Genomic DNA, 25644 nt, shown 5'->3' with positions numbered 1-25644 from the left:
TACTTTTGATTTTATATTTTATTATCCCTATTATGTGTATAAATGATTAAATTAGACAAAATTACATTAGGTTTATTTAATCCGGGATCACTTGGCTCTCACCATGAGGAGTTCGTTGTGCTAATGGAACGTCATATGGTTGATATAATTGCAATCAATGAAACCTGGTTACATCCAGGGGAGGACGGCAAAGCTCCTCGTCTTCCTAGTTATCGATTGCGTCACATACCGCGGCCAACGGAACTAAGATCGAGAGGTGGTGGCGTTGGTTTTTACATAAAACGTGGTTTATCTGTGCGCACGCTTGTGCATCCCCACGCGCCTACGGTGGAACAGATGTGGATTACAATGAAAATAAATCAAAAAACGATTATTGTCGGCACAGCATATCGCCCCCCCCTTTTTTTTTTTTTTTTTTTTTTTTAACAAGTCATACATCCACGGGCTTATGAACCCATGTCCTTTTTTACTCTAATACATGCAAATTTTTATTTTTATTTTTTCTCTATTTCAAGGTAGGCGTTAGTCAATAACATCGCTGTTCAAGTCACTATGTTTGTTTTTAATGTCTCCAAAAGAGACGTGAGTCCACCGACCGGTTCTTAATCTAATCTATGGTACAATTTTTTTTTTTTTTTTTTTTTTTTTTTTTTTTTTTTTTTTTTTTTTTTTTTTTTTTTTTTTTTTTTGTTATTTCCTTATAATACTATACTTATATCTAGCTAAATATTATTTACATGCGTGATAATAGTTTTCTTAAATATATATATATTTTTAATATTATCTATATTACTACCAACGAGGAGTACTCCCAAGCCAAGCAACCTATTCCAATTTTATTTTGACATCTCGAGAATACTCTCAACGACGGCGGTGTCTCTATTTTTTTTTTTTTTTTATTTATAAGTTTTGATCCACGGGCTCAAAATGCCCGTGCCTTTGTTTATCATGCATGCATTATAATACTACAGGCGATTTTTCTACTTATTATACTACAGATCGACAGTCCTGTGACTGCCTAGTAAAACTAGGACGTGGCCCGACGCCGACGGTTTTTTTTTTACTTTTTTTTTTTTTTTTTTTTTTTTTTTTTTTTTTTTTTTTTTCCTTACTAAATACTGTTTATGCAGAAGTATACACATAATTGCTTTCTAATTTCTAACATTATTATTTTTCTTATCTATGTCTATATTTACACTTATTTGCCTAGTTATCATATATGTACACTTATTTCCTAGTTACCATATATGTACACTTATGTTCTACTTACAATGTACACTTAATCTATGTTACTGTTAGTAAGGATTTTTTTTTTTTTTTCTTATATATATATTATTTTTTATATAGTTATTATTTGTTTATCTATGTATAAGTTATCTATTTCTGTTATTTACTTAAATTTCACTACATAACTATTTATTTATCTATTTTTTTATTTTATTTTATAGGTACATCCACAAAATACATATGGAACAATATATATAATTCACTATTACATTATTATCTAATATGTATCCCATCACGGGGTACACAACATTCCACATTATATTAATGCCGTGTAGCAAGTATAATTAAAATTACTTCGCATAAAAAATTAACAGTAAAGATGCTACATGTCTACATGCGGTGTCTCTATTATGAATCGCCATCTTGAGACTATGCTCGAGGATGTCTTTTTCCATAGCCTCCGCCGCCCTCCCGACGAAACGACAGATCGCGTCATCCCTGTAGTCGGTGTAGTAGACACAGGCCTTGGTGTGTCTAGTCACCGCGACTATCGCGTGCGAAACGCTGTCATGTATTCGCAGCCTCCCACTCCTCGTCTGGATGACGATGACACTCTCACTCGTCTGGCCCTGCGCCTCGTGGATAGTCAAGACACGCGACCCCTCCCCTTTCCCGTATCCCCGGTCCACCAGCAACTTCTTCTCTTCCTGCGTGAAGGTATAGGGTCCAGTTCTGTCTTGCAGAGATTTGCGCGCCCGTGAAGCTTTCCACGCGCAGGGAACGGATTATTGGGCTTGAGCTATAAATATATTTGTAGACCTCGCTGATGGCGAAGGCGACATCCTTGGGGTTTCGGTGCGTACAAGACAGCTCCCACGATATGCCTGTTATCAGGGTTGGTCTGCTGTACCGCATCTTGAACAGGTTTTCCCTGTCGATGTACGGCAGCTGGTTAATATCTCCGATGAGGACCACCTTCTTGGCCCCTGATAGTCGGGCTGCCATCACTATGGCCCCGAAGTGGTTCATGAGGGCTTCATCTACCGTAAGACGGCTGATTTTTGCGCCCCCTCGAAAACCATTGACCAGTACGGAGGCCATAGTGCGCACCTTAGATTTGGCTTTAACGCCATAGCGGTGTGCCAGCTTCTCCTTAAGTTCTTTGGCAGCCTCGACTGTGGTCGTAATGACGACTTCCTCGTCCTCATCGAATTCCCCGACTATGCGAGTTGTCTTGCCACATCCTGGAACCCCATTTATCCATTCCAGTGAAGGTAGCCCCCAGACCACGGAAGAATCATCGGCGTCACGGTCCCCCGTGATGGTTTGAGCCATCCGGAGTATCCGATCATCCAGCATTACTCTCGTGCATCTGGCCACTACCACCACCGGGTCCCCTGGTGGTGTATTGAAGATCTGAGGCTCTTGTTCCTGCCCCTCAGACTCGACCGCGCTCACGAAGCCTGCTGTGATGTTATATGCAGCCATATACCTCCCCGACATATTTCCTTTGAGTATCTGTCGAGTGTCGTTGTTGTAAATGGCTGCTTCGGCTTCTTCGAGTTCCACCTCCAGTAACTTTAGGTTGTTGTACTGGTAGGTCTGCATGATCTTATTGCATGTGGCCAGGTTCACCTCTCGGTTTGCCTTTGTTATGGCCAGGAACTCGGTAAGGGCATTTTGCGCGTGTTCAGATGGTGTGGACGCTGGTCGAAGTTTTGGTGGTGTTACTTGCCCCATATCGGCCCTTGTTCGAACAGTTGGTGGCGCCTCCGGGTGCTTCGAACTTTCGTCCTCGGTGAACCTTTCCAACGCCTTAATTTGCCGCTCTCTTGTATCAACCTGATTGGGGGACAAGTGGGGCGGTTTTTTGCCTCGTTTTGGGGAGATCGTCGATTGGATAAACTTCGCCATCGACATCAGGCTCGGTTTCGGTGTGGCTTTTGTCCGATTGCTTAACTCAGCCTTTTGGGCCTCGACCTGTTTCTGTAGGCGCTCCGATCCACTGGGTGTGGGCTCTTCAAGAGCCGGCGATGCGGGGGGTTTAGATGTCCTGATCTTGGGTTTTAGGTAGCCTAGATCCTCCCCCCTGTCTTCGTATATAATGACCTCGTTGTTCAGTGAGGCCTTTAGACACCCGTACCTGTCTGATACGTTGCCTTTGTCATACCCGACTCTCATTGAGTCCACACTGATCCTTCCGGGGGCCCCACCGGAGGCCTCGTCCAGCCGCTGTAGCCACAAACTTGACTGCGCAAAGGCAGACCTTTCTCCTTCCTCGAAAAGCACGATTGTTTTATTTTTCAACCGCACCAGACGGTAAATTAAGTCGTCCTTCAGTTTTTGCGCAAGCGCCTCGATCTTAGAGCGCTTTATGCTTGTGTTTAGCGTGCTACCTGTCATCAGCAGGGCAAGCCCCGGCGAGACCACCAGACGATCGTGACCTTCGGAGCGACAAAAACTCATTCCGACTCTCTCCGCTTCGCTGTCCATAAACAGAGCCACGCATCTGGTCTTTATTCCCACTTCACCGCTTCCTTTCCATTCTTTGAACAAGGCCACTGGTGTTTTGCTGTGAGTAGGTTGCGGAGGTACGTTTTTATTGGCTCTCTTCTGGAACAAACTCTGCAGAGAAGACGGTGTGGTCTGTGTTATTTGGCCACGCAGCGTTTGGGTATTCAGGGGCTGAGAAGCAGTTGCCCCAGGCTGGTAAACGGTATATGGGACACGGACCTGAACGTGTGTCGGTGTCTGTGTAATTGTGTTTGTGTTTGTGTTGGTAGTTGTTGTGACGGTACTGGCACTATGTGGTATGAATGCAGCCTGTGGTAGAGCGGTCGTGCTATTTCTTTTTGCAGCCGAGGAAGCGGCTTTTCTCGCAAATGTCAGGAAAGACGTTCAACCCCACATCGCAGTTTATTGCCACCCTGCATATGTCAGATGTTAGTCCATCCGGACCTGGAGCTTTCTTTGGATTTTGGTTCAAGAGAACTTGTTCCAGCTCGGCAGCTGTAAAAGGTGGATCATCATCCGAAAGGTCTTGTAGCTCCGCAGGAGTTCTGTATTCTACGGCCTCTCTGACCTGTTTGTGATAGGCAGTTTCGGTTGTCACAGAGTCCATCGGGTAGAACGTGTTTGCTAGGAGTTCAGCCGATTGATCCGGTGAAAGTGTTTCGCCGACCTCGCTCCTTAGCAATGTGTCTTCGTTTCTGCGAGATGTTTTCCTGATGACTCTGTAAATACTGTCCCATACGCTTTCACGGTCTTGTGCCGTACAGAACTCCTTCCAGCTTTGGGTGGCTGCTTCGCTTGCCGCTAGTTTGTATTTATCCCTAGCCAGTATGTATTCTTCTACAACGTAAGCCCTTCGGCTGGGTGCAGCATTTTTTATGCGACGTTTGTATTTTTTTGCTTCCCTTTTCAGGGAGTTAAGCTCAACAGACCACCATGGTGGTCTGGGGTCGCCTTTCCACGGCTTTATCTTCGGGATAGTTTTCTCGCAAGTGCGATGGATCGCGGAGACATAGTTATTGATGATATCCTCCAGTTCTTCTTTGTCCAGGACCTTAGAGACGCAACTCTGAGTTATGTTTTCTTCTGCAAGCTCGGACTTCAAGTTTGTGGTGAAATCTGTCCATCTCGCCTTATTGGTGTTGTATCTGCGAGTCGAGATTGGTTCTAGCGGTTTTAGAGGTCCCTCGGTACGCAGGTTGAACGTGATGGCGTTGTGATCAGACGTAATCAGATCTCTTTCCACCCTCCAGTTCTCCATTGCTGCAAGAAGGGACTGACTGGTCAGAGTCACGTCCACACAGCTCGAGTAAAGCTTGCCGCCTCTATAGGTCTCGAATGTAGGGATATTGCCTACATTGTGGATATGGAGGTCCATCTCGGTTATAAATCCGTGGAATTGTGCTCCTCGATGATTTTCGGAGCTGCTGCCCCACCAGTGACTCCAGGCATTCACGTCACCTGCCACTATAAGATGATGAGTGGAGATTTTTGTGGTTGCCGCTCTCAGCTGCTGTAGATAGGTTTCCATATCTTGGTCCCCTTCAAAGTACACGGACAGTAACCCGAGCTCGAGCTTGCCGGCCTTTACAAAGACCGCTACCAGGTTTTCGGTGACGATCTGGGGGTCGTGAATGACTTCCACATTGTCACCGAAGACGACGATTGCTGCCTTAACTGGTTTCTGGCGGCCCAGGGTGCACTGGATGATTTTCGCACCCGGGTATTGTCTCATTTCACCCGTTCTACCGATGTACGGTTCTTGGACTAAGGCGAAAGATATTCTCCTTTCTGCGGCCACCTGACGCAGCTCATCCGTAGCCAGTTTCGAGCGCTGCAGGTTTACCCGTATAAAGCGTAAAGCGCAGCCTGTTTTGTCCGCATCTTCGTTGGGAGCCACCACTTTGGCCTCCGGGTCACCCTCAGCAATATTGGACCCTCGATCTAGCTATGTTGTCCCATTTTTGTCGTTCCTGGCACTCTGTGCTGTATGCAGTGTGAGCTAGGTCAGCGCCTGCCCTTTTGGCCCTGGAGCAGTTCACGCATCTAGGTTGTTCGTTCTTAGCCCTCGATGGACAGTTCCCCCCCGTATGCTCGCCGCCGCAGTAGCTGCAAACATCTTTTTCCTGCTTGCAGAGTGCCCTGGTGTGACCGTAGCTTAGGCACAGGGTTGCACAAGCTATATCTAGAGAAAAGTCTGCTTATTTTAATTTTCATATTAATTCTAATTTTAAAAACTCTAAAGTATTATGGAAACATCTAAAAAAAGTAATTAATATAAAGCAGAAATATAATCATGGTGTGCCTGAACATCTTAAAGACCCTCAAATAATTAACACAAATTTTCTCGATGTGCCGGGCGTGAACTGTGTCCCAATTGAAACTATTAATTTTTATGAGTCTCGTAAAGGCTGTTCAGTGGAATTTAGTTTACAGCCTGCGAGTGAATTAGAAATTTCAAAAATAATTCACTCCTTAAAGTCAAATGCAACTGGCATTGACGAGATCTCTCTGGATATGGTATTGTTAACGTTACCTAGTACGTTGACCACCATAACCGGAATTGTTAATAAATCGATTTTAACGAATACATTTCCTGAGATGTGGCAGATAGCTTTGGTGAGACCGATCCCCAAAAAGGAAAACGTAAATGAAATTAAAGATCTACGACCTGTTAGTATACTGCCTTGTATATCAAAAGTTTTAGAGAGGATTGTATGTAATCAATTAACAAAATTTTTAGACACTAATAAAATTCTACCAGAGAAGCAATCTGGTTTTAGGAAATATCACAGCACGACTACGGCGTTGCTGGATGTTGTAGACAATATATTGTGCGCTCAGGACGTTGGAGAAGGCACAATTCTTGTACTGCTGGATTTTTCTCGAGCGTTTGATACAATCAACAGGCAACTGTTTCTGGCTAAATTAAAATACTACGCATTTAACGCTAAAACTGTAAAATGGTTCGCTAGTTACCTACAACATAGGAAACAGATAGTTGAAATCATCAATGATGATGGGTCCAGAAACCGATCGGACTGTTGTTCGGTAAGTAGAGGCGTACCACAAGGATCGATCTTAGGACCCATAATTTTTGCGCTGTACTGTGCCGACATAATAACTCATATCAAAAATTGTAAATATCACATATATGCTGACGATATACAGATGTATATTTCGTTTAATCAATCAGAAGCTAGTGTGGCTATACAGAAGTTAAATGACGATCTCGGCCGCATCTCCAAGTGGTCAGAAGATCATGGTCTTGCGTTGAATCCGGGAAAAACGAAATATATGATACTAGGCACAAAAAATCAAATACAAAAAATCAGTAGTTTAAATCCATTTATTCACATAAGGGGTGAAAGGATTGAAAGAGTGACAGAGGTGCGTAATTTAGGCTTAGTGATTGATGAGGGGTTGAGGTTTGAAAGACATACCATGAATACAGCTCGTAATTGTTTTTATAGGTTAAAAGTCTTGTATCAGATAAGAAATGTTCTCAGTAAGGATATGCGAGTGAAGTTGTGTGAAACGCTGGTTCTTTCAAAATTCAACTATGCTGATATTGTAATTGAACCTAGGCTACTTGCACGTACAAAAAAACTTATACAACGGGTACAAAATGCATGCATGCGGTACTGTTTTAATATACCACGTTGCGCGCATATTTCTCCTTATATTAATGATGCACGAATGATTAGGATGGAACATCGTAGGCAATTGCATCTTGCGACCTTACTATTCGACGTGATCCAAAGTAAAGCCCCTGTGTACTTGTACGATAAATTAACCTGGGCAAAGGAATGTAACAGGAATTACCCTACACGAGCATCGTCTTACATGCTCAATATACCCATGCATCGATCTGCAGCGTTCCATGGTAGTTTCCGCTATGCAGCGACGAAGTGTTGGAACAACTTGCCGCCTCCGATTCGGATCCTGAAAACCAAGAATACTTTTCGTTACAAATACAAAATGCATTTATATAATTTACAACTTCAATCGTCACAGACCATCTAGAAAGTAGAATAAGGAATAGGAATGTATAGTCATTTTTTAAATTTGTGTATAGGTACGTTAATATAATTACTAATAATATATGATTATTTTTTTTTTTTTTTTAATTCATTGTGCATATTTGTAAAACAAGGCAAATACATAATAAATTCTCAGTACCTAATTGAACTGACTTCGTCGCGGGCGGTAGGTTGGTTCAGCACGTGCTTCGGTGACAGCCTCGTCGACGTTGACGTCATTTGTTTTTATTTTTTGTATGCCATCGTCTCTTTTTTTTTTTTATAGCCTGTAAATGCAGGGTTGTGTAAGATAAATTAGGCACGGGAACGATTTTAAAGAAATATGATCTTACCTTAATAAATAGCCTCATTCGTAGCCTTGCTCCTTTTATATATTATACTAGCTGTGCCCGCGGCTTCGCCCGCGTTGTAATCAGTTTGTCACAAAGTTTTCCCGGCAAACTTCCAGTGAAACTCTCATCAAAATCGGCTTAGCCGTTCCGTAAACCTTCCTCTTAAAGCCCTCTCTCCATTGGTGAAACCGCATGACAATCCATTCAGGAGATTTTGAGGGAATTGATCACATACGCTTTTGTTTTATAATACACTAACTGTTGCCCGCGATTACGTCCGCGTGGTTATGAAGATATGCATTACTGTTAAGATGCTTAACGCAAATTATTTTTTTACACTTGAAATGCTTATCACTGAGTAACTTTTTCAAAGGCACAATTTAATATAATTTAATAGTTATTTTTATAAAACCTCTCTATAAACCACATTTTTATTTATTTATCTTCAGGCTACAGTATAAATAACCTATCAGGCGAACTTATAGCTGCTGTATATGTTTCATACAAACTATCAACCCCAATTAAACCCCTTTAGCGATGGAATATCTCAAAATCCGTTCTTGGCGGAGGTCTGCTAACTATAATCTACCCCCCTGCCAAATTTGATCTTTGTCGATACCTCTCGATATATCTATATACTCAAATACCGCTGGATGGTGAGTCAGTGACCTTTCTCTTTTATATATATAGATTACGATGTATTATTTGGACACTTCCTCACCATCTATAAAGCATACATTTTAAATTTCAAGTCTCTTACCTTAATAACATAGGACTTTCATACAAACTTCCAACCCCCGTTTTATCCCCTTATGGGTCGAGTTTCGTAAAATCCGTTCTCAGCAGATGTTTCCACCCTATAAGGAACCTATCTGCAAAATTTCAAGTTTCTAGCTGTTATAGTTTCGGAGATTTCGTGATGAGTGAGTCAACCTACCATACCCCGTTTTAACCCCAAAAGGGAGTTGATTTCTAAAGATACATTATCCGAACAACTTCTCACCATCTACAGAGCATACATGTTAAATTTCAAGTCTCTTACTTCAAAAACATAGGACTTTTATACAAACTTCCAACCCCCGTTTTATCTCCTTAGGGATTGATTTTCGTAAAATTCGTTCTCAGCGGATGTTTACGCTCTATAAGGAACCTATTTGCCAAATTTCAAGTTTGTAGGTGTTATAGTTTCGGAGGTTTCGTGATGAGTGAGTCAACCTACCATCCGCGGTTTTAACCCCAAAAGGCAGTTGATTTCTAAAGATACGTTATTTGGACACCTCCCCACCATCTATAGAGCATACATTTTAAATTTCAAGTCTCTTGCTTCAAAAAGATAGGACTTTCATACAAACTTCCAACCACCGTTTTATCCTCTTGGGGTCGAGTTTCATAAAATTCGTTCTCAGCGAATATTTACGCTCTATAAAGAGCCTACCTGCTAAATTTCAAGTTTGTAGGTGTTATAGTTTCGGAGATTTCGTGATCAGTGAGTCAACCTACCATCCCCCGTTGTAACCCCAAAAGGGAGTTGATTTCTAAAGATATATTATTTGAACACCTTTTTACTATCTATAGAGCATATATTTTAAATTTCAAGTCTCTTACTTCAAAAACATAGGACTTTCATACAAACTTCCAACCCCCGTTTTACCCCTTTAGGGGTCGAGTTTCATAAAATCCGTTCTTATCAAATGTCTACGCCCTATAAAAACGTACTTGCCAAATTCCAAATCTTCAGGTGTTATAGTTTCGGAGATTTCGTGATGAGTGAGTCAACCTACCATCCCTCGTTTTAACCCCAAAAAGGAGTTGATTTCTAAAGATACATTATTTGGACACCTTCTCACCATCTAAAGAGCGAACATTCTAAATTTCAAGTCTCTTACTTCAAAAACATAGGACTTTCATACAAACTTCCAACCCCCGTTTTACCCCTTTAGGGGTCGAGTTTCATAAAATCCGTTCTTATCAAATGTCTACGCCCTATAAAAACGTACTTGCCAAATTCCAAATTTCCAGGTGTTATAGTTTCGGAGATTTCGTGATGAGTGAGTCAACCTACCATCCCTTGTTTTAACCCCAAAAAGGAGTTGATTTCTAAAGATACATTATTTGGACACCTTCTCACCATCTAAAGAGCAAACATTCTAAATTTCAAGTCCCTTACTTCAAAAACAAAGGACTTTCATACAAACTTTTAACCCCCGTTTTACCCCTTTAGGGGTCGAATTTCGTAAAACTCGTTCTTAGCAAATATCTACGCCCTATAAGGAGCCTGTCTGCCAAATTTCAAGTTTGTAGGTGTTATAGTTCTGGAGATTTCGTGATGAGGGAGTCGACCTATCATCCCCCATTTTAACCCCAAAAGGCAGTTGCTGTCTAAAGATACATTATTTGGACACCTTCTCACCATCTAAAGAGCGTACATTTTAAATTTCAAGTCTCTTACTTCAAAAACACAGGACTTTCATACAAACTTTCAACCCCCGTTTTGCCCCTTTAGGGGTCGAATTTCGTAAAACTCGTTCTTAGCAAATATCTACGCCCTATAAGGAGCCTATTTGCCAAACTCCAAGTTTGTAGGTGTTATAGTTCTGGAGATTTCGTGATGAGGGAGTAAACCTATCATCCCCCGTTTTAACCCCAAAAGGGAGTTGCTGACTAAAGATACATTATTTGGACACCTTCTCACCATCTAAAGAGCGTACATTTTAAATTTCAAGTCTCTTACTTCAAAAACATAGGACTTTCATACAAACTTTCAACCCCCGTTTTACCCCCTTAGGTGTCGATTTTCGTAAAATCCGTTCTTAGCGGATGCCTACGTCCTATAAGAAGCCTACTTGCCAAATTTCAAGTTTGTAGGTGTTATAGTTTCGGAGATTTCGTGATGAGTGAGTGACCTTTCGCTTTTATATATATTATATTATTATTATTATAGAAGATATATTATACGAGTATAATGGAAGCGTGCGTCGTCGGGCCGGACATGGGAAGACGTAAGTCTTCCCATGTCCGGCGCGCGCGGTGGTCTGAGCTTACCTGCATTCCGTGCACCCGACGACGTAACATCACATAATTTCACAACTATTTATTTATTTATTTATTTATGCAAAATATATCTTCTCTGTTGTTACTTATTTATTTATTTTGCTCCATTTTACATGTTTATTTATAATATTTGTTATATACATGTACGGATATGTATATGTGTGTATGTGTATTAAATGTTTATGTGTGTGTGTATGTGTATGTATGTGTGTGTGGTGTATGTATACGTATATAATTATATTGCTAGAAGAAAGGAATGATACTTGTCGCGCTAGTCAAAACAGGGGTATCACTGAAAATCAGCGTTGGTTTTTGTTTTTTATGAAAGCCAACACCAAGCTGAGTGATATACCTTTTTGGGGCACAGCACTTAGCCGCAGGCGGTATTATTTGGTCATATAATCACACATTTTCACATTTCTTGTTTATTCGTCTTTTTTTTTCATAACTTCTTTGGAATTTTTTATGTACATTTTTTTTTACTTTTTTTTTTTTTGATGTTATAGTTTTTTGTAGTCTATATTACTGGTCATGTAAATTTCTTTTTTCTATATGTAGTTATTGATTAATTATTATTATGTCTATTTAAGTGTGTCTTTTTTTGTGTAAAAACTGTCTGCGTTTTTGAGTGATGCTCCGAATAAACGTGTTTCTTTCTTTCTTTCTTTCTTTCTTTCAAAAAATCCGCATAACTTTTTACTGGGTGTACCTATTTTAATGATTTTTAATTTAATCGAAAGCCGATGTTTATCATGTGGCCAGATTTAAATTTCATCGAAATCTGATTACAACTTTTGGAGTAATCTTTGATAATGCGTATTTACTCGACTATTTTTTCGTCTACCTACGTTGTATTACTTGTCGATATAATTGAAGTCGGTTTTTCTTCGTTTGCCTGCAAACACAATTATACGTCTTTCGCTTCGGTGGTTGTGAGTTTGTAGTAAACCTTTATACAAACTTTATATTTTCTATAAAACGAACCTAATTTATATATTTTTTAAATGATACATCTCAATAAATTCAATATCATTTATCAAATTCGTCTCTTAACCCTATAACGATTTAGCCTGCAACACATCCTACTGCCTGTTGGCCTGGTGGATTGCGTGGTGGATTAAGCTCTGATTCTTCTTCTACATGGGGAAAGAGGCCTACGCCCAGCAGTAGGATATTATTACGTCTTATAGACATTTGTCGTGGTCTGGTTTGTGTATGTGTATTGTATATAACATTTTAAATTGACATGGTTATTTTCATAGTTAAAAGTATTTAAAACGGGATATTTACCATGATTTTTATTTATATTGTGCTGTGTGGCTACGGCACTAAAGAATTTAGCCACCCCCTCTCTTCCCGTGGGTGTCGTAAGAGGCGACTAAGGGATAACAAGGTTCCACAACCACCTTGGAACTTAAGAAGCCGACCGATGGCGGGATAACCATCCAACTGCTGGCTTTGAAATACACAGGCCGAAGACGGGCAGCAGCGTCTTCGGTGCGACAAAGCCAGTACTGCGGTCACCAACCCGCCTGCCCAGCGTGGTGACTATGGGCAAAACACATGAGTTCACGTTATTTTTGGCGTCAACTTGTGGAGGCCTATGTCCAGCAGTGGACTGTATAGGCTGTAATGATTATTTATATTTTGAGTGTCGTGAACCGTCTCCTAAACAAAACATTCGTAGATAATGTCGAAATATCAAGCTCTGCAAAAATAAAAAAAACCGTGTATCGTATGTGTTTCCAGATCGACACACAGGACACACAAAAGAAGTCCTACGGGATGATGTTGAGTGTGAAGCGTTTTTGAAAAGATCCTTGTTCTGCATGAGGAAAGAGGATTAGGCCCAGCAGTGGGATGTTACAGGCTGAAAGCGTATATATCCATATCGATCAAGTGTCACTTAAAACAGTCATTAACTACCTTACAAAGAGACAACCGTGTGTTAAGCATAAAGTTTTTAATAGAATGTCTATTACAGAAACGATGAACATAACTTCGAGTTATTCCCAGCAGAACTCTAAAGCATCTCATACGCAATTATTCTTTAGAATTTGTACATCTTACGTATTTTTTATTGCATCTTTCGTGGTACACGCAATTTCGTTGAGTGATACCAAGCAATTTGGGGTACGTCGGGACGATGATAAAACCATTTATTATTTATTATATGCATCCCGAATTCACTCGTCGAAAATTACAAGCTGTGCAACGCGGTTTCATACGCGCTAATCCACACCACAGACACATACACACACAAACACACACACATATATATATATATATATATATATATATATATATATATATATATATATATATGTATATATAGTGCCCTTTTAAAAATAACTAGATGATCCGGTGAACTTCGTACCTACCTAAATTTGTAAAATTATAATCAATACTTAATACACCATTTTTTTTTAATGTCACTGAGTCGGCTAACAAGCGTACGGCTCACCTGATGGTAAGCGATTACCGTAGCTTATAGACAGCTGCAACACCGGAAGCATCGCAAGCGCGTTGCCGACCCAATCCCCAATCCCCCCAGGATTTTATCCCCCATTTTATTTACATCAACACCTTTAAATATTTGACAGCCAAGTTACAACTTTTTATTTCTAAAAAGACAAAAGCCACCAAATGGATCACAGCTAGGAACATTTTGTATTGGTAAATTAAATTGTCTTGTTTTTATTAGTATCCGTTACTTATTATCTATGTTTCCACAAATATTTCAAGATCAAAATTAGCCAAATAAGTCCAGCCATTTCGAGTTTTAGCAAGACAAACAAACAGCAATTGAATTTTACATATTTAGATTATTTTTATTTAGCTGACTGACACTTTCCTGTTATTTTTTTTAGCTTAAATTAATTGTAAAATACCAATTTATTCTCTGTATTCGATAGCCGTTGTTGTGAAATTGTGCGAACAACCTTACAGAATAGTATCATTTATAGTTCTATGTTTGCATTCAGCCTGTAACATCCGACTTTTGGGTATAGGCCTCTCTCCATGTAGGAGAAAGTTTGGAGCATAATCCACCATGCTGTTCCACCTATATATCTATCCCCAGCTACAATTGAACCCTAAAACTTTCGGTGTTTTAGGCGACTACTCGCCCCACTCCACCAGATTGTTATGCAGCAGTTCTATTGTAAGGGTAGATAAATAATCCCCGAGGTAGAATATTGCAGGAAATATACTGCTCAAAATCTTGGAAAGCACCTCGACCACACAGAAGACCATAGCTAAATAATACCGCTTTCAAGCAATGTTGTATTCCTGTGGTGATTACGGTGATCAGAGCTCCAGGGGAGGATCGGGAGTAGTAACGTAACGCGCTTGTAACGCTTCTGCTGTTGCAGACGTCTATAAGCTACGGTATTCGTTATCATCATATATATGATTATTAACTGAGGTAGGGCACAGCAGAAATTTCCTGCTCAAAATATGGAGCAGCCCGACTGGGGTAGTACCTTGACCTTACAGAAGACCACAGCTAAATAATACTGTTTTCAAGCAGTATTGTGTTCCTGTTGGTGAGTAAGGTGACCAGAGCTCCTGAAGGGGAATGGGTGTAGGGTCTTCAACGCGCTTGCGATGCTTCTGGTGTTGCAGGCGTCTATAAGCTACGGTAATCGCTTACCATCAGGTGAGCCGTACGCTTGTTTGTCGACCTAGTGACATAAAAATAAAAAATAAAAATCATCAGGTGAGCTTGTTTGCCGACCTAGTTTTATAAAAAAAATTATTCTACGGAACATAATATTTTGAAAGCTCATTCAAAATTAGCGTCATTTATTACATTTTATATGATCCCGTTTTGAGGTACGATCGTACTAAACATGCAGTAAGCGGCTTAACTCGGGCAAGTGGGCCGTTTGGTTAAGTTATGGTAGCTGGGAGTTTTACTTATATTTATTTTATTGATACAGACACGCTACGCGGCGTTGCTTTTAACTTACTTTTTATAAATGATAGTAATGTTATTAACTAACTGTGCCCGCGACTTCGTCTGCGTGGATTTTAACAAAAAAGTTATTGTTCATTTTGCAGAGTTATAAATTAAATAAATTTCGAAAATAAAATTAGCCTAAGTTACTCCTTATTAGATCAGTCAAAGTCCCGTCAAAATCGGTCCAGCCATTTCAGAGATTAGCCGGAACAAACAAACAGACAGACAGACAAACAAAAAATATAAAAAAAAATATTTTGTTATATGTACCGTGTATACATCCATATGTATTTAGTAAAAAGCTGTTTTTTTTTTAATATTAAAAACAGACACTCCAATTTTATTTATTTGTATAGATAATTATGTATCTTGTTTTGTCAAGCATACAATATACATTATTAGTGATAGCTCAAGAACTATTTGACAGATCTCGATCAAATTTTCAAAAAGACCACACGAGGCACTAGGTTTTGAATAAATAATGAATGATCAAAAACGGTTAACACAATAAAAAGTAATGAGCGTTTAACACGCGTAAGAAAAAAAAATAGAATTGATAGCGTCTTCCTTTCTTGAAGTCGGGTAAGAACTACTTCCCACTTTTACTAGCTTGTTAAATTACTTATAAATTTATTTCATTCATCTTAATTTATATATTGCTAGCTTTGCCCCGCGATTTTATCCGCGTTTATTTGAGGATAAAAAAGCTAGTAAAATATCAGATATAAATCCTTACTACATTTAAGTTTTAAATTATTATTGAAAAAAGTAGTTTAAAAATACGCTGTGGGATTAAAATATAACTGTGCGGCTTAATACGGGTTTTTTGAGGAACAAATAGCCTTTCTCAGTGAATGGGCTATCCAACACAAAAACACTAGTTTCTAAGATCAGCTTTATAAAATTAATTACAGATAAATACTTTTAAATTTCTTTTTTATTATGAATAAAATTTCAAGACAACCAAGTCGGGAAAATTAAGAGTTATGCACTAGTAAAGTACAATGTCGATGCAGGGGACTTTAGGGGTAACCCTAATATAGGTCCCCAGGGGAAACCCCGCCGTAAAACTATTACCCCCTTACCCTGGACGAATGGTTAGTTTACTGTCTTGTTCGACACTTACACCTAAATACAATATTTGATTATTTTCTTGATAAGTATTTATAATTAAATAATCTATATAAATAAATAAAATTGGAGTGTCTGTTTGTAATATTAAAATAACCGCTTTTTATTAAACGTATAAGGATGTTTACACGGTACATATACCAAAATAACATTTTTTTAAATTTTGTCTTTCTTTCTGTTTGTTCCGGCTAATCTCTAAGTCGGCTGGACTGATTTTGACGGGACTTTAACTGGCAGATAGCTGAGGTAATAAGGAGTAACTTAGGCTACTTTTAGTTAGTAGTTTTTTTTTTAATTCCACGCGGACAGAGTCGCGCGCACAGCTAGTAATATGTACAAATATACTTATATTATAAGTCTAAGGAGTTTTTTTTCAGAACTTCAAATACAAACAATAACCGAGGTAGGGCACAACAGGAAGTTTCCTGCTCAAAATATGGAGCAGCCCGACTGGCGTAGTACCTTACAGAAGATCGCAGCTAAAAAATACGGTTTTCAAGCAATGTTGTGTTCCTGTTGGTGAGTAATTTGACCACAGCACTTGAGGGGAATTTGGAAAATGGTCGGAAATGCGCTTGCGATGCTTCTGGTGTTGCAGGCGTCTATAAGCTACGGTAATCGCTTACCATCAGGTGAGCCGTACGCTTGTCTGGCGACCTAGTCATAAATATAAAAAAAAAATACTGGAACGTATTGAAAAAATGAAGTCGGTTTTTTTTAGTCTCCGACTTCTATGACTGACGAAATTAAAAATATAATTATTTCTAGTAAGTATGGTTTAATTTCACTACTATACATATAATGTACATATAATACTAAATATAATATAATATAAAATAAAACTCAGGTACGGAAGTTATAGTTGGCGCGAGTAATAAAACGGGAATCGAACCTGAACCCGAGGGTATGATGCGACGTATGTAATTTATGTTCGCCTGTCACTCACATATTAGCTGGTAGGGTTGTCGCTTACGGGAATCCTGCTAAATATTTTTCTTTATATAAAAATTAGCATACCGCCCCGGCTTCGCACGGGTATTTAACGGTTATTTATTTTTTTGAAAATAAAATATAGCCTATGTCACCTAAGGATAGTGTAGCTATCTAACAGTGACAGAACCTTTCAAATCGGTTCAGTAGTTTCGGAGCCTATTCAATGCAAACAAACAAACAATCAAATCTTTCCTCTTTATAATATTACAATAGACCATTATACGCATGTGTAATAAAAATAAAATATACTTTTGTACAAATGTTGTTGTTGTTGTTGTTCACGGACTTTTTTCCGCAGCTCGACGTCTTGGTGCGCCTTTTTTGCGTGATTGGCTAGAGGCACTATTCGTGCCAGCCTAGCTCCTTGAGGAAGCCTAGCAGACCCTTCACGTTGCCGGCGACTTCCTGGAGCAAACTAAAAATGTAATGTATTTGTACAAATGTTACTAATAAATGAATTTCATACATATTAATTTTCTATGTCAAATTATACTGATTTTTATTTAAGTGTGTCTAGATTTTGAAAAAACTAACAATTTTTTGTAGTAAAAATTTTTTTCCCAAGCTTTACTTAGGTAGTAAGCTGGTGAATGCGTGACGAGAGCGTTACGGGTAGTGTGATTAGGCAAATCGAAGTCTTACTTCAGTCGTGTAGTCTAAAAGCATACACGTTTTTTTTTATTCATATTTTTCCATACAACGCTCATTGTAATTTTATATATATACTAGCTGGGCCCGCAAATGTTGTTTTGCTATATATGTTACTAGCTGTGCCCGCGGCTTCGCCCGCGTTGCAATCAGTTTGTCACAAAGTTTTCCCGGCAAACTTCCAATCAAACTCTCATCAAAATCGGCTTAGCCGTTCCGTAAACCTTCCTCTTGAAGCCCTCTCTGCATTGGTGAGGTTGTGGTCGCATGAAAATCCGTTCAGTAGATTTTGAGGGAATCGATCACATACACTTTTGGTGACTTTGTTTTATAATACACTAACTATTGCCCGCGTATACGTTAGCGTGGTTATGAAGATATGCATTACTATTAACGCAACTACTGTTTAACGCAAATTATTTTTTTATTTCAATCACCTGAAATGCTTATCCCACTGAGTAACTTTTTAAAAGGCATAATTTAATATAATTTAATAGTTACTTTTGTAAAACCTCTCTATACACCACATTTTGAGCTTTATTTTCAGGCTGCAGTATAAATAACCTATCAGGCGAACTTATAGGTGCCGTATATGTTTCATACAAAGTATTAACCCCAATTAAACCCCCTTGACGGTTGTATATCGCAAAACCCGTTCTTAGCGGACGTCTACTAAGTATAATCTACCGCCCTGCTAAATTTCATCTTTGTCCATCCTGGATGGATGGACCATCCAGCGGTTTTTGAGTTCTCGTGATGAGTGAGTCAGTGACTTTCTCTTTTATATAGATTACGATGCATTATTTGGACATGTTCTCACCATCTACAGATCAAACATTTTAAATTTCAAGTCTCTTACTTCAAAAACATAGGACTTTCATACAAACTTCCAATCCCCGTTTTACCTCCTCACAGGTCTTAACGAATGTCTTCGCCCTATAAGGAACCTACCTGCCAAATTTTAAGTTTGTGGCTGTTATAGTTGCGGAGATTTCGTGATGAGTGAGTCAACCTACTATCCCTCGTTTTGACCCCAAAAGGGATTTGATTTCTAATGACGCACTGTTTGAATGCCTTCTCACCATCTATAGAGCATATATTTTAAATTTCAAGTCTCCTACTTCAAAAACATAAGACTTTCATACAAACTTCCAACCCCCGTTTTATCCCTTAAGGGTCGAGTTTCGTAAAATCAGCTCTTAGCGGATGTTTGCACCCTATAAGGAACATACCTGCCAAATTTCAAGTTTGTAGCTGTTATAGTTTCGGTGATTTCGTGATGAGGGAGTCAACCTACCATCCCCCGTTTTAACCCCAAAAGGGAGTTGATTTCTAAAGATACATTATTTGGACACCTTCTCATCACCTAAATAGCGTACATTTTAAATTTCAAGTCTCTTACTTCAAAAACATAGGACTTTCATACAAACTTCCAGCCCCAGTTTTATCCCTTTAGGGGTCGAGTTTCGTAAAATCCATTCTTAACAGATGTCTACGCCATATAAGAAACCTACCTGCCAAATTTCAACTTTGTAGCTGATGAGTGGGTCAACCTGCCATCCCCCATTTTAACCCCAAAAGGGAGTTGATTTCTAAACATACATTATTTGGCCACCTTCTCACCATCTCTAGAGCATACATTTTAAATTTCAAGTCTCTTACTACTACAACATAGGACTTTCATACAAAATTCCAACCCCCGTTTTACCCTTTTAGGGGTCGAGTTTCGTAAAATCCATTCTTAGCGGTAGTTTACGCCTTATAAAGAGCCTACCTGCTAAATTCCAAGTTTGTAGGTATTATAGTTTCGGAGATTTCGTGATCAGTGAGTCAACCTACGATCCCCAGTTTTAACCCCAAAAAGGGGTGGATTTCTAAAGATATATTATTTGGACACCTTTTCACCATCTATAGAGCTTAAATTTTAAATTTCAAGTCTCTTAGTTCAAAAACATAGGACTTTCATACAAACTTGCAACCCCCATTTTACCCCTTTAGGGGTCGAGTTTCGTAAAACCCGTTCTTAGCGGATGCCTACGTCTTATAAGGAGCCTACCTGCCAAATTTCAAGTTTGTAGGTGTTATAGTTTCGGAGATTTCGTGATGAATGACCTTTCGCTATTATATAGATTATAGATAAATTCCCTTAATCTTTAGGAGGGGCCTTATAATTTAGGGCTATGAAAAATAGATGTTGGCTGATTATCAGACCTACCCTATATGCACACAACATTTCATAAAAATCGGTCCAGCCGTTTCGGGGGAGTATGTTAACTAACATTGTGACACGAGAATTTTATATATAAGATCAGAGAGGTACCAAATTAATTGTGATGTCAGAATGTGTTGGAAAATCTAAACTTATGTTATTACGTTTTATATTTTTTCGTTCCAGTTCTTGCAGGTTGCCATAGGCAACTGTAACCGCTTACCATCAGACAAGCCGTATACCACCGTAGTTGGATAAAAAATTTGTTTTTTAAAATTTATTACAGTAATTTCACTTATCTTTGCGTGAAAATTTAAAATGTATGTAATGTACATAGCTCAATGTTAATATTTTGAAGTGTTGATTTTTTGACGGTCGTTATGTTTGTACATAATCATTTTATCGCCAAATATATGTTTCCATTTTATTGCATTTCGTTTCATTTTATTGCATATCAAACATCTATCTATTCACATTTCATGATTACGGAAACCTCAAAATAGGTTGTATAGTTGTTAACTTTGAGAAAAAAAAAAACGATAATATATATCTGTGACGTGCAGCCCTACCGGTGTTTACTCGACCCGCCGCCTCTTACTTTATTTATAAGAATTTTCACATTTACATTCAGAATGTGAACTTGTTTGCCAAACTCTTACTCGACTCTTCGAGAATGATAAATCCTACATTACTTAATTTAAAACTTAGAACTAGGCTTTAAAAGTAAATTTTACCTGACCTAATACAGTGTTTAATAATAAGTTTAGTGAAAATAACGAAACATTTTTTTTTCTGTACGGCGTAAGGTCCAATTTATAATTTAAAAAAAAAGACTTTTTTTGTTTTTTGTTTAATAAAACTAAGTCTGCAAACCAGCGCACGGATCACCTGATGGTATGCGATTACCGTAGCCTATAGACTCCTGCAACATCAGAAGCATCGTAACCGCTTTGCTGACTCTACCCTCAATTCCCCCCAGAAGATCTGGTCACCTCACTCACCACAGGAACACAAAACTGCTTGAAAGCAGTATTATTTAGTTGTGATCTTCTGTAAGGTCGAGGTACTTACTACCCCAGTTGGGCTTCTCCATTTTTTGAGCAGGAAATTTCTGACTGTGCCCTACCTCAGTGACAGGCTTGCCAGAAAGTTTTGATTCAAGTCGCTCTCTATGATCGAAAGTCGCAAAATATTCTTAGCAGTCGCCCAATGAAAGTTTGAATATACACTAGCATCTGTCTGTTAGTTTTTTATGACAGTCTATCATAACAGACTCGAAATTAAAAATTATTTATTTAAAATATTATTAACTTACATGATGTCCCAAGATACAAAAGATAAAATAAAAGATACAGATAAAATATATTGACTCAATTTCAAAATTAAAGGAAGCTTATTGGGACATTAAAAAAAAAACAATATTTTTTGTAACGGTTTTTGTACTTTTAATTTGTTGGCAACGCTGAGGATTAAAAAGAAGGCTCTTTTTGCGAATTTGCGATTTGTCGCCCAAACTTAAAAAAAACAGCGTATCCATGAAAAAAATCGCCCAATTCGCGACAAATCACCCCATCTGGTAGCCCTGCCTCAGTGATATGAATGAAAAATTATGAATTACGTGGAAAATTAGATAATTTCATAAAACATAACGTTTATTTTAACTGGTGCATTTGGTGCAGGTCGCAAGACCGAACAGTGGCTGTCGTATCAACTTCAAGTTTCTTCGCTTCAGCCTGTAATATCCGACTACTGGGCATAGGCCTCTTTCCCCATGTAGGAGAAGGATCAGAACTTAATCCACCACGCTGCTCCAATGCGGGTTGGCGAATATATTCCCTTCTATGAGTAACGATCGCTATCAGGTGTACATGATAACAACCGGGACCGACGGCTTAGCGTGCTCTTCGAGGCACGGTGAGGAGACCCAGAAGAACTGCACAAACACCCAGACCATGGCAAACACTTGTATGGCTAATACAAATGTTTGTCATGTGCGGGAATCGAACCCACAACCGCCAGCAACAAGTCAATTTTCTTGCTTAGTGAGAAATTGAAACCTATTAGCTAATTATAGATATTCTTGAATTTTTATTTGAATTCTATTGAAATTATAACTTTACAAACTTAAGTCTAATATCTAATCTTATCTAAACTTTTTTTAAATTACCAAAGTTTATTAATCAACATTATACATATTTACAATTCACAACTTAAGAATTAAATATACTAGAATGAGAAGTAAAATATATAAAAAAAGGCACGACAGATAAACATACCGAGAAAATTAAGATGTTACTTTGTTACAAGTCTATCATAACGGATTATCACTAGTCCAACAAAAACAGCTAAGGAGTATATTACTGGCCCAAACCATTCACCTTTTATGAAAATCCTAAATACATATAAAAAATACGAACATAAGCCAGTAATAACATACTATAACCAAGTATTGAAGTATAAACCCAGCTAACCCGATTCGAAATAACCCAACAAAACAAAGAATTCAATTACACCTGTAAAATGATCCAAATAACCAATATAATGTCACCTTTGCGGTGTGTACATCGTAAAATGGACGGCTTATACTAATCCCTGAGGGGACTTGGTGGTTGGTGCGAGTTGAAGACTGAAGCGGTTTTGATAGTATTAAAACGTATATAAAAGGACACAAATAAACGCTTCTCACTCATCAGCCCCAGTAGGATTTTCTCCTGTGTCAGGGTGTGGAAACACAATACCCAAGCACAAACCCCCAGACCACGATGAACATCTGTATGACCAATACAAATGGTTGTTATGTGCGTCGTTGATCTTCTTTGAAATTATAATTACTGCAATCATTATATATTCATTTTTGATTATAGATTTATATTTGAGTTCATAAATCCAAAGTTATTATTGATCGATATAATTTCTATTTACTATTGTTTTTAATGTTAATTGGTAATTTGAATAATTTCATATTATAATGAAATTCTTCTCGAATCTTTTTCGGATTTTATCGTGATTTATTAAGTTTTTTAGATGCCCGACTTTTCGGATACTTTACAGCAACCTGGTCTGGTCATAGTTTTCTCTGTAATCTCAATTGTTCAATTAAGCTTTTGTTTGGTTTCTAAAGACGCATCTGCACCCCGTACTTTATTATGTTATAAGTAATCGTTTGAAAGTGTATCGGAAATGATTTTAAATGTGTTTCTTAATTTAGTTTTCATAATAATATTTATAGGTTTAATATGAAAATAAGTTTTTTCATTTTTTGTTTTTCCTTTTTTTTCACGTTTGTTAATTTAAATTTTAAACGGATGGATGGTCGTAATTGGCCTTTTTGATTATGTTTCATTCTTGTCTGTTTTATAATTTTTTCTGTGCTGTGTACCATCCCTTATAAGTAAATTAATAAATAAATAATAATGAATAAATAAACAATAAGTTTTATTTATTTATTTAATATGTATATTTATGTATTAAATAGTTTGTATACAAATAGGCTACCAAAAAAGCAACATACCTTAGCGTATAGACACCTGCGGTTCTACCCCGGACCACACCACAGGAACACACTAATGCTTGAAAGCAAGTATTTAGCTGTGATCTTTGTAAGGTCGAGGCACTTCCCCATTGGGGTTGTTGCATATTTTGAGCAGGACGTTTCTTGTTGTGCTTAAAAAAAGTATAATTAATTCGCTACCGCTTACAACTCACACCATACAGTATCAACGTATCGATGGGTGATGGGTGATAGGACGAAGCGAGAGGACGCGATGTTTTACGATTGTGACTTTTTTATCTGTTGCTCGAAACCCCTGGGTTAATACTGGGGAGTTTGACACTATTGAATGTATATACATATATATTCACAAAAATATAAATTATTTTGATGTATATAATAATCACAGTGTAAATATGAGAAGGATTAACAAAATTGTAACTTCAAGGTTCCGTGTGTGCAAATTAAACGTCTCGTTTCTAGGTTATGGTATTTACATGTATAACTAATTAACACAAACTATTTTAGAATTGCCATAAAATAAATTTGAATTTTATAATAAAATATAAATTTATATTAAAAAGAACCTAATAGCGAAAGAATATTATTCATTTCAAGAGAATATTATTGATAAAAGATGTGTGGATGATTCGTGGCGCTTCATTTTATTTAAGATATGACCATTTTGTAATAAAACACATTTTTAAAGTAACTACGGAGTTTCTTGGCGATTTTTCCTTTCAAAATGTACATCCCGAATCGGCGGTAGTTTCAATAAACCGTGTGGTGTCAGATAGAAACGAAGTCACGGAACGAACTTTCTTATTATAAAATATTCATTTCAAGTTCTATTCGAGCTATAAAGAAAATAATTATTCGGGTATACTTTTTTTTACTATGATTTTTTTATCAATAATAAAAAAACTACTTTACAAAATAATATTAAAACCTTTATTTTATTTAGAATAATTTGTAAAAATATATAATAACAATCGAATGATATAATAATAATAGTAAACTGCAATAATGCTATTATTATCATCACGTATACTATAGGTACATTAGACCAGTGGCGTGCATAACGTTTTTAGACAGTGTAGGCAGTCAAAAAAATATGAACAGCCACACTGCACCTACTTTCTCGCAATTTTTTCCTAATTTATTTCAATTGTGTTGAGAATAGAGGCTTTTAGATAATTTCAAGAACAGACAAGTAAATTATTAGACACGTAAAGTGCATTTATACTTATGATAATGCAGGCATACAAATACACGTACAGCAACCAACTGATACTTATCAAATAAATCAGTTAAACAAAACATAGACTGTGACCTTATAAGGCCGGCACTCTGATAATTTCGTTTGTGTCAAACATAGGAAATCATTGATAACACTATTAATTAGTTATGGAATTGTATGCTTAATGAAAGTACTTGTTTATTTATTAATAAATGAAAAATTATAACGTCATTGTTATTTATATGTTAAATCGAAACGCCTGAATAATTTTTAATTTATCCGTAAAATCGAACGTGTTGAATTTCAATGCACTATTTACTTTGATCAAACACACATCTCCGTTACATATTTCACAAGTAAACTTACTCATCACTAACATATTAATATTTTCACTAATAACAAGAACGCACAAACGAAAAATTCGAAGCGAATTATTACTATTACGAAATTAATCTGTGGAATGTTGCGATTACGCGACCGTGTCAAAAATCATAATTATTAGTACAAACGGTATCGAATTTAAGACAATTTAATTTGACAGGTTATTCTTAGGCAGTGCCAAATTTCGTTGTTAAACCGACCGATTTTAAAAACAAAATACTTTGTTCGTATTCCATATGACGCGCGCGACATTATAAAATTGTAGGATTGCATAATTAATGTCTTACGCCGCGTCCGCAACGCGGACATGACAAACATTTGTATTGGCCATACAGGTGTTTGCCGTAGTCTGGGTGTTTGTGCAGTCTTTGTGGGTTTCCCCACCGTGCCTCGGAGAGCACGTTAAGCCGTCGGTCCCGGTTGT

General features: G+C 37.8%; 2 long non-coding RNA genes across 2 annotated transcripts; one reads left to right on the top strand and one right to left on the bottom strand.

Moving 5' to 3' along the window:
* Window positions 1-1248: 1248 nt before the first annotated feature.
* Window positions 1249-24767, top strand: LOC123667853. Its single transcript, XR_006745485.1, has 4 exons — window positions 1249-1259; window positions 12764-12769; window positions 17032-17035; window positions 24665-24767. It is a non-coding gene; the product is annotated as an uncharacterized LOC123667853 (long non-coding RNA).
* Window positions 7070-7989, bottom strand: LOC123667852. Its single transcript, XR_006745484.1, has 2 exons — window positions 7921-7989; window positions 7070-7683 (listed from the first exon to the last, which is right to left on the bottom strand). It is a non-coding gene; the product is annotated as an uncharacterized LOC123667852 (long non-coding RNA).
* Window positions 24768-25644: the final 877 nt, after the last annotated feature.

This window comes from Melitaea cinxia, chromosome 29 (assembly GCF_905220565.1).
Source record: "Melitaea cinxia chromosome 29, ilMelCinx1.1, whole genome shotgun sequence".
Taxonomy (NCBI): domain Eukaryota; kingdom Metazoa; phylum Arthropoda; class Insecta; order Lepidoptera; family Nymphalidae; genus Melitaea; species Melitaea cinxia.
The sequence above is the reverse complement of the archived record's forward strand: the minus strand, read 5'-3'. Positions and strand labels throughout refer to the sequence as shown.